At 44.1% G+C, this 16,192-nt stretch overlaps 1 protein-coding gene across 2 annotated transcripts in view; it reads right to left on the bottom strand.

The window, feature by feature from the left end:
* Positions 1 to 16,192, bottom strand: part of LOC107189314 (septin-7) — a 39,897-nt gene that overhangs the window by 9,506 nt on the left and 14,199 nt on the right. The window lies entirely within an intron of this gene.

A 16,192-nucleotide genomic window follows, 5' to 3' on the forward strand; every position in this document is an offset into this window, starting at 1 on the left:
GTCGCTATGCACAATTTCCTATCAGGGATATATTCGCCGGATCGGTGGATAGAGAAAATGGATCTATCGGTGCACGGGGATGCGAGGCTCTCGGTCGACCCATTCTCCGCTTTATCGAAGCTACTCCTCCTCCTCCTCCTCCTCCTCCCCAATGGCTCGTATTATGCCATGGCGAACACGCCTTGCAGAATATGTATCCATCTGCGCCAATAACCGTCGTCGACGCGCGAAAATAATATCGGCCGATCTCCCTCTCGCGTGCGCACAGAGTCTGTGTAATAGTAATGGGTGATATATCGATATTCAAAATATCGATAACTTTTTAATAAAATTATCGATATTTTGTATCGTTATTTAACGTGAGACGATATATTCCATTATCGATATTTAACCCATAAACATCGAAATTTCGATACAATCGCTGTATCTGCTGTAACAAATCATAAGGAAAATGGACCTATCACGAGCTTCCCATAAAGTTTGCGATTGGTCAATTTTTTTTCCACTCTGTTACCGAGAATCTGCCTCAGCAAACATCAGGTCAAATAAATAATTTATTTTCATTTTTCGATTTTATTATTTCTGATGTAATTCCAAATATCGACATACCGATAATATCGATATTTTATTCCACATATACACGTGTATTGATACTCAGCGTACATAAAAATATAACGCGTCAACGGGTGTTCTACTCGATTTTATATAATTAAAAAAGGGGATGATTTCCTTAATGATTTGTTTCTTTTTTATTCATGTTATATCGATACTTTCTGTCCGATGTATGTATCGATACTAAAGACATCGATACATATCTATACTTTTAAATGTATCGGGCATCGCTACTCTTTATGTAGTATATACTGCGGATGCGCGAATGTCACGCTCGATCCCTCCTCCACCCTGTGGTCCCTCAAACCCCCTTCCCTTCACAATTTTTTTAATAGAGTCGGAATAGCGTGTGATCTAGTTTCGATTCCGGTTTTATTTCAACCCGAATAAAGGGACGTCTGTCCAGTACGAAGGCCTGCCGCCACGATTGTTTCGCGACCGCCTATACAGCTTTAACCTAGTGGCGAGCATTGATCCAACACACTGCTGTGCGAATTACGGACGGGCCGCCGTCGTCGCTGCCGATCGCCTGCTCTTCTCTCCTCGCTTTCGCCGCTCTCGTATGGGGCGTGCGCGAGTCGTCGGAAAGTAAAGTGGCACAAGCTCGAATGTGCGTGCTGCTCGTGATACATTACATGGAAATATAAAGCAATGAACAGAGAGGCACCTTATTAATTATTGACCAGATCGCGGGACGTTTATATTACGCGCTTTCCGTGAACACGATACGCAATCTGTAAAGAGTCACGCAATTCACGACAAGAAGGTTCATGAGAATAGAGCCGAACACTAGAAAACTATCAAAGATGAACGGTGTTTCTATTTCAGGAGAACTTAATACCATTCAAATTACGCATTAAATATTTTTCGCGTTTTCACAAATAAAAAAAGATGTTCGAGGGGTTACACTTAAATGAGATACTCTGGATATTGCAATGAAAGTTGCGAGGAATCACAGAAAATACACTGTTACGAAGTAGATATTAACGGCACCTGGTAATGGAACAAACCCTTCATAGTAATTTTTCTCAATCCCTGTAGTTCCACGGGGAATCAACTACCGTCTGATCAAAGATTTGAGGCTTTCACGGACCGACATCGTACAGTTGTCACTGTTGGGGCTTTTGAAAGCTTCCCGTCTGGTTGTGTCACGTGTATGTGTATCTCCCCCACCTTGTATAATGGGTTGCATTGCAAGGATCAGTTGGGTTAGTTGCAATGTATTTTCGACCGAAACGAATTGAAAGAAGGAAACAGTAATGAAGACTTACGTACAACTAAGCCGTCAATAAGTAATGTAACATTTTTTTGAGATAAGTAGGAACCTTGTAAATTAATTGCACACCGTGTACCGTACTTCAGTTTACTTGTTTCGTTACTTGTTTGAATGGTGTATCAGTTGGGGGAAGTATCGTGTCGAGAAGGATCAAAAAACGTGTACGGGCGAAAACAACACAAACAAGGCAAAGAGATAACACAACACACACCGCATCGGGGAGCAACCGCTCGGTAGCGAACGCGATCGATATGCTTTCCATACAGCGACCGACGAAGAGTTACACTCAGGTACGAGTGGCACAGTGTCTTATGAACTTCCGGTCGGAAGTAACCACTGTCCAAAGTATATATGTATACTAAATAAAAAATGAATCATCTGTTTAAGCAGATATCTACTAAGCCAGATTCTCAGATAGCAATGTGGAAAAGAAATCGATGAATCGCAAACTTCATGGGAAGGTCGAGATTGTTGCATTTTCCTTACGACCATATGGATTGAGTATCGATACTGGAATATATCATCGCATTAAATATCGATATTTAAATTGAGAAGTATTGATACTCGAAATATCGATACTGTATCACCCTTCACTATTTCAAAAGCATAATCAAATTCGAGCGTTCGGTCGAGCACAAGCTTTCCAGCGCGGTTGGCTCTAACGTGTCTGATCCGCACATATTATTTCTACTTACACAGGGAATAGAGACGACGATTAGTGAACGTACTTCCTGTTTCCCCACCAATTCTCGCGACATGGCCTTTCTTCCTATCAATTCGTGTTAGACTACTGAAGATGAACCAATATCGGACTACTGCTCTCGATGCACGTAAATAATCACAGTTAGAAATAAACAATAATAATCAGACACACACACACACACACACGCGCGCACGCTCAAAAGCAAAATTGCAATCGATATTGTATCAAAAGAGACCCAGACGATTTTCCTACCGCAGAGAAGCTAACCCCAATCTGTTGTACGCACTACGAAGTTGGCTTAAAAGGGTCTACCATTTGACTTCGTGTCAAACGATTTCGGCCACATTTTTCCACAGAATATTTTTCGAGTATCCCGCGTCGCGCCTCGTTCACCTCCCCTCACCCCACCCTCTGGGCCCGTGCACCTGTAAACACCTATAAAGTGCAGTCGTCGGTTCGTTGACTCCGCGCGCGTCGTTGCCGTAAGCAAAGCGTCACGGCTGGAACAGTTTCCATGCGCGCAACGAAACGCACGCACACACACACACACACACACACATGTTCGCGTTCATACCTGCTGTGGACACCGGTGACACGTCGATAAAAACATAACGATCAAATTATATCGTTGTACAGATATCTTGACATGGTTCACGACTGACCCAGCCACCTATTCTGACAGTCCACACTCCAAGGTTTATCGATACCGAAATGGTCGATCAATTAATCGTTAACGGAAATCGTTCCAACACGCCTCGAACGTGTCGGAAAGAAAAGTCATCCATTACCAAGGGTATACCAGAGATGACGAAGAATGTCGTACGTTTCCGCCTTGACCTTACGCACGTCGTTCCGCCCGCGCCTTAACGAGCCACGCGATTTATATTCCGTGCGGCGGCACACGATCGAGGCGTAACGGCACACCACTACGGCCGCCGCGACGGTATTACAATTCTCCGCGCGACCTTGTCCTTTTCTCTCCCGCACACAGAACTACGGGGCAGAGGCGTTGGAACATTTTCTTTCTTTGTATTTTTTTTTTTTTTTTTACGTTCCTTTTGTCCCAGTCTAGCCTTCAGCTTTGACGCCGCGCAAATGCAACGAGATCGCGAGAGCCTCGAAACGGAAACGTTCTTGCGCGCGCGCGCGCTCCTCCCCTCACGATGTTCGTTCGTCTCTTTCGGGGAAACGTAACACACGCGCTCGATGAAAGGTTTCCACGGAACGTGGTTCAGAGCTTGGAACGTTGAAACCTGAAATGCTAGGGCGCGTGTTATCGTTCGGCTGCGGATTTTCATTCAAAACTGACATTTTTATGAAGTAATTCATAAACACTGGATAAAATTATTTATTATTTTAATAATAGATTATAATTTTGCAATATGTGTCATTAATAAGAACAAAATTAACACGAACCATGAGAAATTTCAAAATACCCAGGACACTTGGCCTTAGACCCAAAGACCACAGCAGCTGGGTCGAACTTCTGGAACTGATTGATCCAGTAATGAACCTTACGACGAGTATACCTCCAATACGTGTGTATGTCTATTCATGGCAATTAGTACGATTTACACCCTTCTAACAATTTCGACGATTGTATGTACCAACATACCGGGTTACGTAAAACATTCCGCCGGTTGCATTGTCCGTACGTGAAAGCTCATCCGCGAACATGGTAGGCCCCAGTCTAAGTCGGAATATTCTTACATTCCGAGAAGCTCCTTTGATTTTCCATTGTTCCGTGTTTCTAGCAGCGTAGAGTCTGTGTCTCCGGTGTGCTTACACGAGAGAGGAAGCGAGTCGTCGCACGGGTAAAACTGTCATGGTGTGTCCACGCAACCACCACACAACCATCCCCACCCTTCCTGCTCCTACCTTTACACATCTTTCAAGGGACTTCGGAATGAGGCTGTCTCGCAATGCTGCAGTCCTCTGCGCACTGGACCGGTTTCTGTTCCACGATGCTGCACACACTCGCGTTCAAGAACAAGGTTCTTTCTCTCTCTCTCTCTCTCTTTTACACGTTGCTCCCAGAGAGATACAGAACACACGTTTCTGTCTTCTCTGTGAGACAGGACACGCGTGCACAACGTTCTTTGTTACATTGTGCCGTAAACAATAAAGGGCGTACCTCCGTAATCAACGTTTCCCCGAGATCTGTCGGGAAAATGATTCTAAGGGTGAACACCACCGCCACCCAAGATCGCCACTATCGTTGCTCCAAACCTACACTAACCCGCTCGTAAGTAGACTGCGGAATTTTAGGCAGATACAGATTTTTATGTAGTAATTTATAGCAAACAAAGCCAAATAGGGTTCTAGGGTTTCGGACTTGTGTGTGTGTGTTTATATTTTTCAGGATATTCTAACTTTGCGTCTACTCGTTCCTTATAACCGACTGACATTTCACGTTTATCTAGAAATGCCTGGAGATAATGATATAATCAGATGGTAAGTCCAATTCAATTAGAAGTAGAGCACCATTTGTAGACTTGATCCAACTAGGGTTCTAGGGTGCCAGTGTTCCGTACTGTTTTAACAATTTTCAGGACTGGCCTAAAAATGGGGAACTAATTTAAAAGCACACTTCGAAAGCACTCGATGCTTTCTTTCGAGGAGTAACGAAATGCTCCCTAGGAAGGACTGACCCATATTACAAGGGCATTACCATCGGGGAAGCATTCGCAGAGAAACTGTGCAGAAAAAGAAAAAAATAGGATACTCGAACATAAAAGGGCAATCTCGACTGCCTTTCAGCCGAGTCCCCGCGACTGATTCATGGACGACTAAATAAAACCGGTGACGTTTTTTGTTCGTAGCAAGATGTCGGTCAGGAGGAGTAATCGGAGAGCAACAAGAAGATCGAAGCACGGTAATACCGCCCAGGTACAACGTCGTCGATAGAATCCCATTAAACTCGTCATTAATTAAGGATTTACTGGCTCTGGTCTTCCGAAACGGAACAAAGAGACGATTCGGCCTGAGGGAGAACAAGAAACGGTCCCGGCGTACCTTTTCCCTCCAGGTAAATCGATTCGATCGCGGTTTATTCCGCGACGAAGACTACGGTTCGGCCAATAGTTTTTGATACAACCAATAAGGAACGAGTTATCTCCGACTCATCGTACATATACAATTGCTCATCTACAGTTTTATACTAAAGAGTGTCTGGCTACGTACAGCCTTTTTCACTGTGGCAGTCCATGTGTTAATATTTTTCCCCCCCCCCCACCCCCCGACTAATAACCAGGCTACGCCCATGATCACCTGGTCTCACGGTTGTTAAATGAAGAAAAGAGGCTCTGCCTCCATTCCTCCTGTTCCTTGTAAATTACGGGAGAGCCTACAGTGTCCGAACACTCTGATATCCGAACAGAGTGTCTCCTCCTAGCTACGGATATTGGGATCGTTGGAATCGTCTAAACATCCGTTATTTTACTAGAAATCCAAACAGTATAGCAGGCCATTTAAAAAAAATGGAGGTGATCTTGAAATATCCGAAAATCTTCCACTCGGAAAAAAAATTATTATTTGCATGTTATAGGCCCCCAACTTACACTACATTTTCGTAAATAAAGTTTTTCCATATCTCCAAAAGTAACGGAGATATTCAAATGATCCTGCATAAACCCGTAAAAGTCTGTGTCTCCGCAGGTGAATCCTCGTTCGACATACGATCCCACCGGGTAACACGACTTCGTGCCTCGTCCCACAGCCGCGATGAAGTTTCACGATGCATCGGGGATATAAATTTCACGGATTTCTATGTTTACGCGCGCGCACGCACGTGGCTACCCAGGCTTGTATACGATCATCGATGTAGTGCGACCGCTGGGTCAATTGTGACCCGTCTCAGTATCCCCCAAATCATTCGTTTCGTCGATCGTTAAAAATGAAACAGTTTCGTGGAAATTTTCCAGTGACTTTTCGTCCACAGTTTCGTAACGAGCCGAGGAGTGTCATCGGCGAACGAAGAGGAGATCATCTCGAACAACCCCTTCTTTTGCACTTAAACTTCACACCCGTGCACCGTCAGCTGAAAGCTGCTTAGACTCGAGAGGAATCGCGTGTTCCGTCGGGCCTCTCTTCGTTTCTGGCGCGATACTTAGTACAAATATTAAGTAAACATAAATAAGTGTTATTATCACGGCAACAAAACAATCGAGCAAGTTGTGTTGCAAACTTTCCAATCGAGAACTAAGAAGCAAAATAAATCGAAGATAACCGTCGAATCTTGAATTCATATGCACATCTGTTCGAGAATATAACTAGTTAACGGATTACTAAAGTCTCCAGGGATCAAATAAGTATAAATAAATTTTCACATCACGGTCCTCCGCGCAAAAAACAGAGGTTTACATGAAATCTTGAATTTCCATGAACATCGTGACGCTCGTTGAATGACGGGAGAGGTCGGCGAGGGATATCCAAAGGAGCGGAATCCAGAGAGAAGTTTCGAATATCCGTCGAGGATATTCTTGGCGGTCGGTGCGGTTGAATCGTGTTTTTTCTTTTCTTCGCGGAATTTGTAACACAGATCGTCGAGCGCGATTCCGCGGGAAAATACAATTCGTGGAAAATAGAAAGCAGGGGAGGGAAGGAGCAGGAAGAACGCGAGAGAAACGAGATCGACTGTGCGCCACGGGATAAAATCGTGCTTTTCCCTGGGACTGACGGCGTGCTCACGGATTCATGGATTCGAAATTCACCCTAATGGGCCCCTGATTTCTCGTTCCTTAAAACCTCGTATTTTTCTATTCCTCCGGCCATCGTTATTTTTCTTCTTTCTTTTTTAATAATACTCCGAGGATCTCCGACGATCGGTAAATACGGTAAATCGGTAGATGTCTCAATTATTGCTACCTTAAGATTATACCGTCGGAAGTTCAGGTTAACGCGACGATCAGTGAATCACGGGAGGTTTCCGTTGGAAATTAGTTTCGTTCCTCTCGTGTAACCCCCTGGCTCTGGATATCGTAGACACACAATAGAAGCCCAAAAGACCGTAATAGTTCCGGAGTGCAGATGGGTTTCATGGGATCGTAGAACACCTGTCGCGCCGCCTGTTCCTCCGACGCGTACACGCAGCGGCAGATAATGTACAAGATGAATTGAGGTCTCACACGCGCAATATTCACCGTAACAGATGTTAAGTAAGAAACGATGATCGTCGAACGACGAATTTGGAGCGATTGAAACTTTTATCGGTCTCGACCACCCAATTTTCCATTAACCCACAGATTAAGGAGAGTCAGAGGTAATGGTTGTGTCAAGTATAGAATGACCAGTAAAAGCACTCGATACATATGTACTTGGACTATTTCTTGCGAAATTTTCCATTGTTTGGATTCAACGAATCACATCAGAATCCAGTATCGATGACTTCGGAACGCGTGTTGGAAACTGAGAAACTGTCAATTAATTATCCTCAATTTCCATCAACGAGGACAACCAACGCGTCACACGTGTCGTGCTTGAATGCATTATCGAGCGCGTGCCGAGAGAAAATTTATTCTGGTTATTTCGTTGATTTCCCTGAGGAAGAAAATCGCGCTGGGAAGAGTCGACTCTTCGCAGAGACACTCGATCTTCTACGCTACACCTTGCACCCGTGAATCGAGGAGTCTTAGATCGCGGCGATAACGAGAGATTCTCTGTCGGACACGATAGGACGAATTTGTTGACGAGGAAACCGGCTTCCGACGTCGAATACAGGGTCCAGACGAGGTGGCGGTTGAAGTTAAACAGAGCCTCCCTCTCCCACCGCACCGATAACTTCTTCAAGGGAATTCTGGGCGCAGCGGAGCAAACATCTCACGAAGGAATCGTGGAACAACCCGGCAAGTTTTCTCTGCAAACACGTACTGCGCCGATCCGTGTCAAGAACACTCTCGTATCATAGTCCATAAATTTCTGATAGCGTCGGACTATTCGTGTAGATTCGATCCTTAAATCGACGATCGACCGAAGATTTCGTGCATTGTACCACAGCACACAACTAGGGATGGCAACGCGATGTATCAATATTTCTGTCCATGCATCGATCATTTTTACTAGGGATGGGTTTCTCGAAACGTCGAAACGTCGAAACGTAGAGACAACTCGAAACCCAAGAATGTTTCGACTTTCGACAATTCGAAACTTTGCGGTTTTTACGTAATTCGAGAAATTCTCGAAACCCAGGTAAGATAAAATATATTGTACAATCGATGAATAAAGAATCGTTCGTTGCGTGCTTCGAGAGTGTTCGATTCATGCGTGTCCCGAAGATTCGGTACGGGTATGATGTTTAGAAAATTGGGTCCATATGAATCCAGAGTACCCAAAGCGATCCAGGCACCACCGTGGTGAGGGTTAACCCCCCGTGCCTGCGTCCAGGTGTCGCAAGCGTCGACTCGTCGACGAAACGAATCATCATCAATGTACCATTTGTAATCTCATTAACATCGAATTCACGTCTATTTTCGTTCATGTATCGTGTCACGTTCGGTTCAGCGATGAAACTTGTAACCTAGATCGTGCTCCGAACCGAGACACGTAAAGCAATTCGAAGAGATTTGGGTTTTTATTCGAATTCAAGCTGATTCGAGCAAAGATGCGGTTGGTTCTTCGAATGGGCGAAAAAGCCAGGGAAACCCCCTGCCCGTGGTTCCAATCTGTTTTCACGGGTTCGTGGGCACGAGCGCGATGTAAAGAGCCTCGTCGACAACTCGGAAAAGGGAAGAACCGTCATCTATTCGCGAGCGTATTGTGCCCCCACCCTTTAAGCTACACACGTGCCTAGCGTTTTCACGAGCACGGAAGAGGACACATACACATACACACACGCGCGCGCGCGCGCGCGGTGTTGACAGGCGTGGGGACATGGAACGACGATGGATAAGCGTCAGCGTGAAAAAATCCAGGCCTTGGTAATCGCCTCCATTTCTGGTGTACATGCACCCGGGGAATCACGACGGTATTTCGTAACACGAATTATGTACAATGCGATACGAAAACGCGGGCAGACTCGTTTTGTGTCACTTTCATTCGATTAATTCATACTTATTTATAAACGATATCGTTGTGGATGAGTCAGGAAGCTGATAATGATACCGTAAACTTTCTCTAGGTTATATTCGTTAGATGCATCCTCTTTTTCATCAAAACATCGCGTTATACCGAACGATGTGACTCGGCCATCGTTATGAAAGGTTTAACGAACCCATTGAATTGCAAATTTGAAAGCTGATCAAGCACAATCGATACAGTCACCTGTTATTACGCATAAAATCCACAGTCAACTCATTAATTTTGAATGGTACGCGATTATTGGGTACGTTTACCGATTAAAAGCTGCAAAATGAACTGAATACATACGGTCCGAGCACACCAAGAGAAGACCTGGTAACGAACTGAAAATCCAGGACGATATACAAGGTCCTCCAAAAGCCTCGGAACGGTCAAATATGTCAAAGACAAAGCATGTGTGAAAAAAATGTTTCAGACACAAATTTTAACGTCTTAAAAGCCCTATTGAATTGTGATATCCGTTTAACGCTTAATGCTTTGTTTTGGAGATATTTGACCGTTTCGGGACTTTTGGAGGACCCTGTAGAATCGCTTCACCCGGAGAGCATCGTCCCTGGCACGATGTTGATCAAACAACGGAGAGAGACATGACGGTGAGCGAGAATCGCCGCATGTGACCGCAGGATTGATACGCGTCGCGATCGTGGGAAGGAAATCGTGGGGGGGGGGGAACATGTATATGTATATGTACGTGGTCTTCTCGAGCATTCTTTTGCTCGGTTTCGCTCGTTGTCCCCGAGGATCCTTCGATTTGTACGTCCCTCTGTGATCAACGAACGTCCACGGGGTCAACCCTCGGTCGGAAGGCTCGAGTGATCGAGAAACCGATTTTTTTCTTGCGGCTTTGACCTAGTCTGACCTTCACTGATCTCCATTCAACCTCGTCCAACCTCGTACAATTTACGGAACCGAGTTCACTATTCCATAATTGCGTCAGTCCATACGAATGACCTCAAGTCCTACGAAATTTGCTCGGTCAACGGAGGGGATGGTACCATGTTCCAGCGTCTTGCTCATTCACAGACGTGTCCTCCACCCGTACGAACTCTCCTTAATTAAAAAAGCTATTTCGTAAGGGCTCGGGTGCCTCCGATGGAAATTCTACCGGCAAAGACGTTGTCGCGCATGCCAACGCAACGCGTCTCGACTAATTTCGTTCAATTAACATCTGCCCGGCAGGGGCCAAAGGCGCGTGTTCCAAATGAGCCATAGGGGGCAGGCGCGAGATTAGGCGCCGTATAGATACACCTCTCGACGAGATCGTCTCGTCAATCTTTGACTAGCCCTGTCGTTCGGTTACTCGACGCAATTGCCAATTATGAGGGCCTAGGCTCGAGTTACACGGCTACTATGACTGATGACACTCTACCGCAGTGTTTCCTAACCTTTTTTGGATCATGCCCCACCTTAACGCTCCATTGATCTCGATGGCCCCCGTAACATAATTACGAGCCAAATTCTGAAAAAGTTTCACATTAATATTGAAGCTACTTCAAATGAAACAAGCACCATATCATTTGCTAATTGACCCCCAAAATATTCAGAGCTTGAAGTCTAAACGTAGCACCAGCCGAGTGCAATAAAAATCGTAGGTTGGTCCCATAAACAGTTCCAGAATAATCGGCGTTTATCACTTCGCGAATATCTCTTGTAAGAGGCAAAAGCAAACTGAAGAACATCCTACGAAAATGATCGCAATTTTGTTTTTCCAATTCTGTTACCCCACCAGTCGGGTTCCTAAGAAAATTCTAAACACAACCAGGTTACGAGATGAGAGTACCTAGTCTCTGTTCGCGCCAGGAATAATTCTGAACCGCGTGTAGTCCAGCGGAACCAACGAGCTCGGAGATTACGTTAAACAACCGACGAACCCGGTATCTCCGTGAACCACTACCGGTCAACCACGATAATAATTCCCCGCGTAGTGCATATCCTCTCGAAGATAATCTTCGATCGGAACAACACTCCTGTGGGTTGCAAATTCCGCGTAGGTATGCGAGATACACAACTTTACGGTAATTCGATGATAGACGCCCGCGCATTTGCCGCTGAATGACGGTTTGTACCAGGCCACGGAATGCGCAGCGTCTAGAAAACGTTCAATTACACGGCTCTTGAAACCGTACTGGTCGACAAAGAACACGCAAGTAAATCCTCTCTTCCCTCCACCTGAATAGAACTCGATCTTCGTGGATGTCGACATGCGAGCCTGGAAAGAAAACCTACCCTTACGAGCAAACTGGGCTTCCACTAGGGAAAAAGGTGGCGTAAGAGAAAGGCCCTCCTATCGCTTGATTTCGGGAGTTACTGAAATTTATGCCAATTTCATTATAAGAATTGGCGCAGAAGTTATTAATATATTTATTGCTAATCCCGGACAAAAAGTTCTTTACTCTAATTAACATATCTACATACTATAAAAACTGCATTACTTATGGGATCACCCAATATACACACAGCGCGGTTTTTTCACCCCCTACGAAGACAAATTCCGTTTCATTGAAGTTGTTTCCCTTAGAATCGCGTAAAACGGCAGGAACAGTGGCAACACGCGTCCTAGTGGAGGGTTGAAAACGGTACGGAGAGAACACGGACGTTGTTTAGGGAAAGGAGAGAAGGGAAAAAGAACAGGGGGAGAAAAAGTGGGACGCGGCCTGGTTTTCTGATAGGGTACTTTGTGTGCGCGCACGGACACCAGTGGGGGGGGGGGCTTCCCCTTCGTGCGTTCCACGGAATCGTAGCAACCAGGGTCATACAATGTACATGCATTCACACACACACACACACGCGCGCGCGCGCGCGTGTGTGTGGACATGGGGGGTTCATCCTCCTTGGTCCTTCGACGAAATTCAGACTCAAGGTTTTCACGAAAGGGAAGAGTCTATGTGTACCAACCAGCTCTCGGCTCGCGCCATCGTGCAACTTTTTAAGGTGTCGTAATTAATCCCGGACACTTGGAGATGGTTACACACCTTTTATCATTTCTTAACCCCTTTTTAACCCTTTAACGCCCAGACCGTTAAATCGTTATTTCAAAATTCTGATACTGATGTAAAACTTGAACAAATCCGCTTGTAATTATTCATTTTTGAGCATTCGATATTCTTTCGAATCGCAGGTTCAACTATCACGCATTATAATCCAAAAACTCAAGATTACCTTCGTATCTCGATAAAAAAGCGAAACATAACAAAAAATTAATTATCACATTGTATACCACGCTCGATATGAAATAGCTTGCTTTCGTTCGAAATACTTTCTTATACAACAATTAGTTTATGAGTAAATTTAGGTGGTACAGTTAAGTGTGACTCACCCTGTACATACAAACACGGTACATTAAAACGTTTTTTGATTCAACTAATGAGTGTTGACTTATTTTAGATAGTAGTTCTTATTGACTTACCCTCTATGTACGAAATCACCCGGAAACCCAAAACGGGGAGGAAGTAACCTCAAAAAAGAAGGTCTTTTAATGGGGCGTCGTTATCAGAGACCGAACAATGATCTCATTTAAGACCCGCGGCGCGGCGCTCGCGGAAGTCATAAATTTCCATTTTATCGACACACAGCACCAGTGGCTCTGGGCTCTTTCTCACTCTCTGTCTGTCTTTCTTGCAACTTCTAACGCCCAAGGCCCGTTTTCATCATCGGTGCGTGTTCCGTGGAGGTCGGTAAAGAGAGAGTCATAAGGGCCTCGAGATCGTTCGTGTCGATAAATGCGTTCGCCGTCTTTTAAACGTGGAATCGGAGTACATTGGATAAAATATCGATATTATCGGTATAGATAACTTGCAATGAAATTGGAAGTAACAACATTCAAAAATGCAAATAAATCATTTATTTCAGCAGATATTTACCAAGGCAGACTCTCGGGTAACAGAGTAGAAAAGAAGCCGACTAATCGGAAATTTTATGGAAAGCTCGCGATTGGTCCATTTTCCTTACGACTTGTTACGTTATGGCAAATGCAGAGATTGTATCGAAATTTCGATATTTATGGGTCAAGTATCGATACTGGAGTAAATCATCACTTGAAAATGATCATTTTCGATTTTGCTAAACTTTTACGGGTATTTTCACGTGAAAATCGATTTAATTTAACCATTTTCAGAGTCGCAAACACGAAAATGATAATTTTCTGAATTCGAGACACAGTTACTCTGATTGTGAGTCAAGGTTACAAGAAATTACACGGTATGTGCACAAATTAAACTGTTGAACTTCGAAAAAATAACGTGTTCTGAACACCTGTGAGTCGACGTGAAAATAAATTCCTTTCTTATCGAATGATAAGCGGTCGATTCGTTCGAATTTTAACAACGCCCTGAATCTTCTTCTTCGTTCGGCTCCGCGTGACTCATGGTGTCACGGTGTACAATTTTTTTTGCTATTGTTCAGGACGCAGCGAGGGTGGTATACACCCTCGACCAAGCCGCCCTCGTGGTTACACGAACCTTCGGAGGGGCCCTTCGACCAAATATACGGACAGTGAATGTGCGCGCGCCCTTTCAGTGACTCTCAAATTATGGGGGCAACGAGGCTACACCGAAAACACACTTACACTCCCGGAAACATTAAAGCTGCGCTCGAGAAAACTTTTCTGTATAACGCCCGACCAACGGTCTGCGCTGTGTATGTACCATATTTTCGGGTGAGCACTTAGACAAGCTCGAATCCGTGAATCATTTCTGTTTTCATCAGAAACGTCAGCAAAAATGCACATATTTATCTACAAAATCTACATTATCTACAATAATTACGAATTACTTGACCCCCGTGTTATTTTTATTAAATTTATATACGAGCTTTTTAACAGAGATGGGCAAATTCGTTATCTGGACCGAGAGTTTCGAATAACGAATAAAAGAGAAAAACGTGCTTCTTCACCTGTCTAAATTTCCGTGCATATCTTCCATTTGTCCAAATTTTTTTATAATCCTAACAAACTCTCAGTAAAAATACAAAATTAATAAATTCAGAGATAAACAAAAAGCCTGTTGCTGCGTATCCACAGTCAGAATGACGCTCTCAGATACTGCTGCTTTTCATAGCGTATTATTCGAATAAAAGTGGACAAATGCAGTTAACGGGTTAAAATAAACGTATGAAATTTTGTTAACAAAACTCCCTTACCTCGCTGTTTTATTGAATCATGAATAGAATCTAGTTAATCCAAGTTACGTATACGAAATATCTACTGTTTTACAGAATAGAATAAACATGTTTCCCTTAAACAGGTTCAAGCGCACGAAAAACGTCGCGCGTTAAAGGGGTTAGCGAAAGTAACACTAGAGAGGAGTGCGTGTGCTCACGCGGTTTTGAAGAATCGAAAGCACATGCTTGACGTAAAAGAGCGGGCTAGAGGAATTAAAAGCTAAGTCCCTCTCGCAAAAGCCCATGAAAGTTGAGATAAGAACACCCGCCATATGTTCCACCCTCGCAGTGTTTCTCCATTGCGCTCTGACATGTATCCCACCAGCATTCTGTCTCTCTCCCTCTCTCTATTCTCCCTTACTCTTTTACGCGCAACAGCGCGACAGAGAGGGCCCAAGCAGGGTAAACTTGCCACGTGTTCGCAACAGAGATTCCCATCAATCTCTGAGTCATCCACACCACTCGCAATTACTCCCTTAATAGGACCATAAATCTTTAAAGATATTCGATTACAGACCATTTCCCTAAATTCCTGTAGTATCTTAAATCTATATTTCTTTTTATTAAAACAGAAAAAAAAAAGAAAAAAGGGACACGGTTTATCTTATTTTGCTGTTCGATTTCTGAATCTCTTTAGTTTCTGTAGAATTTTCTTCCGGTAGAGTAGTTTGCGAGGCTTCAAGGTCAAGTTAACTTTCTTTAAAAGGAATGCTATATATTCGTTTTTCATTCATAATACGATAGCGTTCGTTGAGACGAGTTCAACGATGTGCCGCATACGGTTATCCACCCTCCTCCTCCTATGGCCGGGTCATCGATGACCCACAGTAACTATAATCAAACTTTTTATACGATGACGAAAACAAATATTTCAGGATGTCACAATGGAAACCCTATATTTAAAGCGTCTCCTTTTACTTTCCCAAATTTGTGGTTTACAATTATCGCAGCGGATCGGGAAACGGGATAATTCACTGTTTTTGCGAAGTGTCGTCGAGACTCTCGCGGCTCCTCGTACTGGATTCCGTGAGTCATAGCCAGTTTTCTCACGGGCCACGAGCGAGAAAGAGAGGAAGAGTACGGAATAGACGGGGACGATACGATCACGTGGTCCTTTATGCCGGGGTCCTCGAGCGGCTAGAGACGGGGCGACCTCCGCCGTTGTGTCGCGTAGGGGGTATAAAATTTGATTCTTCGAGAAGCGGAATTGAGTTACTGGAGTCGCGAGAAATACGTGACGTGTGCAACCCTTCCAAAAATGATTAATTAATTTATAATTATGATATGTATTTATTAAAAGAATCTGTTATTTCATACCTTCAAATTTACACTAACTTCACCTGTAATTCCCTCCCTATTTAATAGAGATT

Source organism: Dufourea novaeangliae, unplaced genomic scaffold (genome assembly GCF_001272555.1).
Source record: "Dufourea novaeangliae isolate 0120121106 unplaced genomic scaffold, ASM127255v1 scaffold142, whole genome shotgun sequence".
Classification (NCBI taxonomy): domain Eukaryota; kingdom Metazoa; phylum Arthropoda; class Insecta; order Hymenoptera; family Halictidae; genus Dufourea; species Dufourea novaeangliae.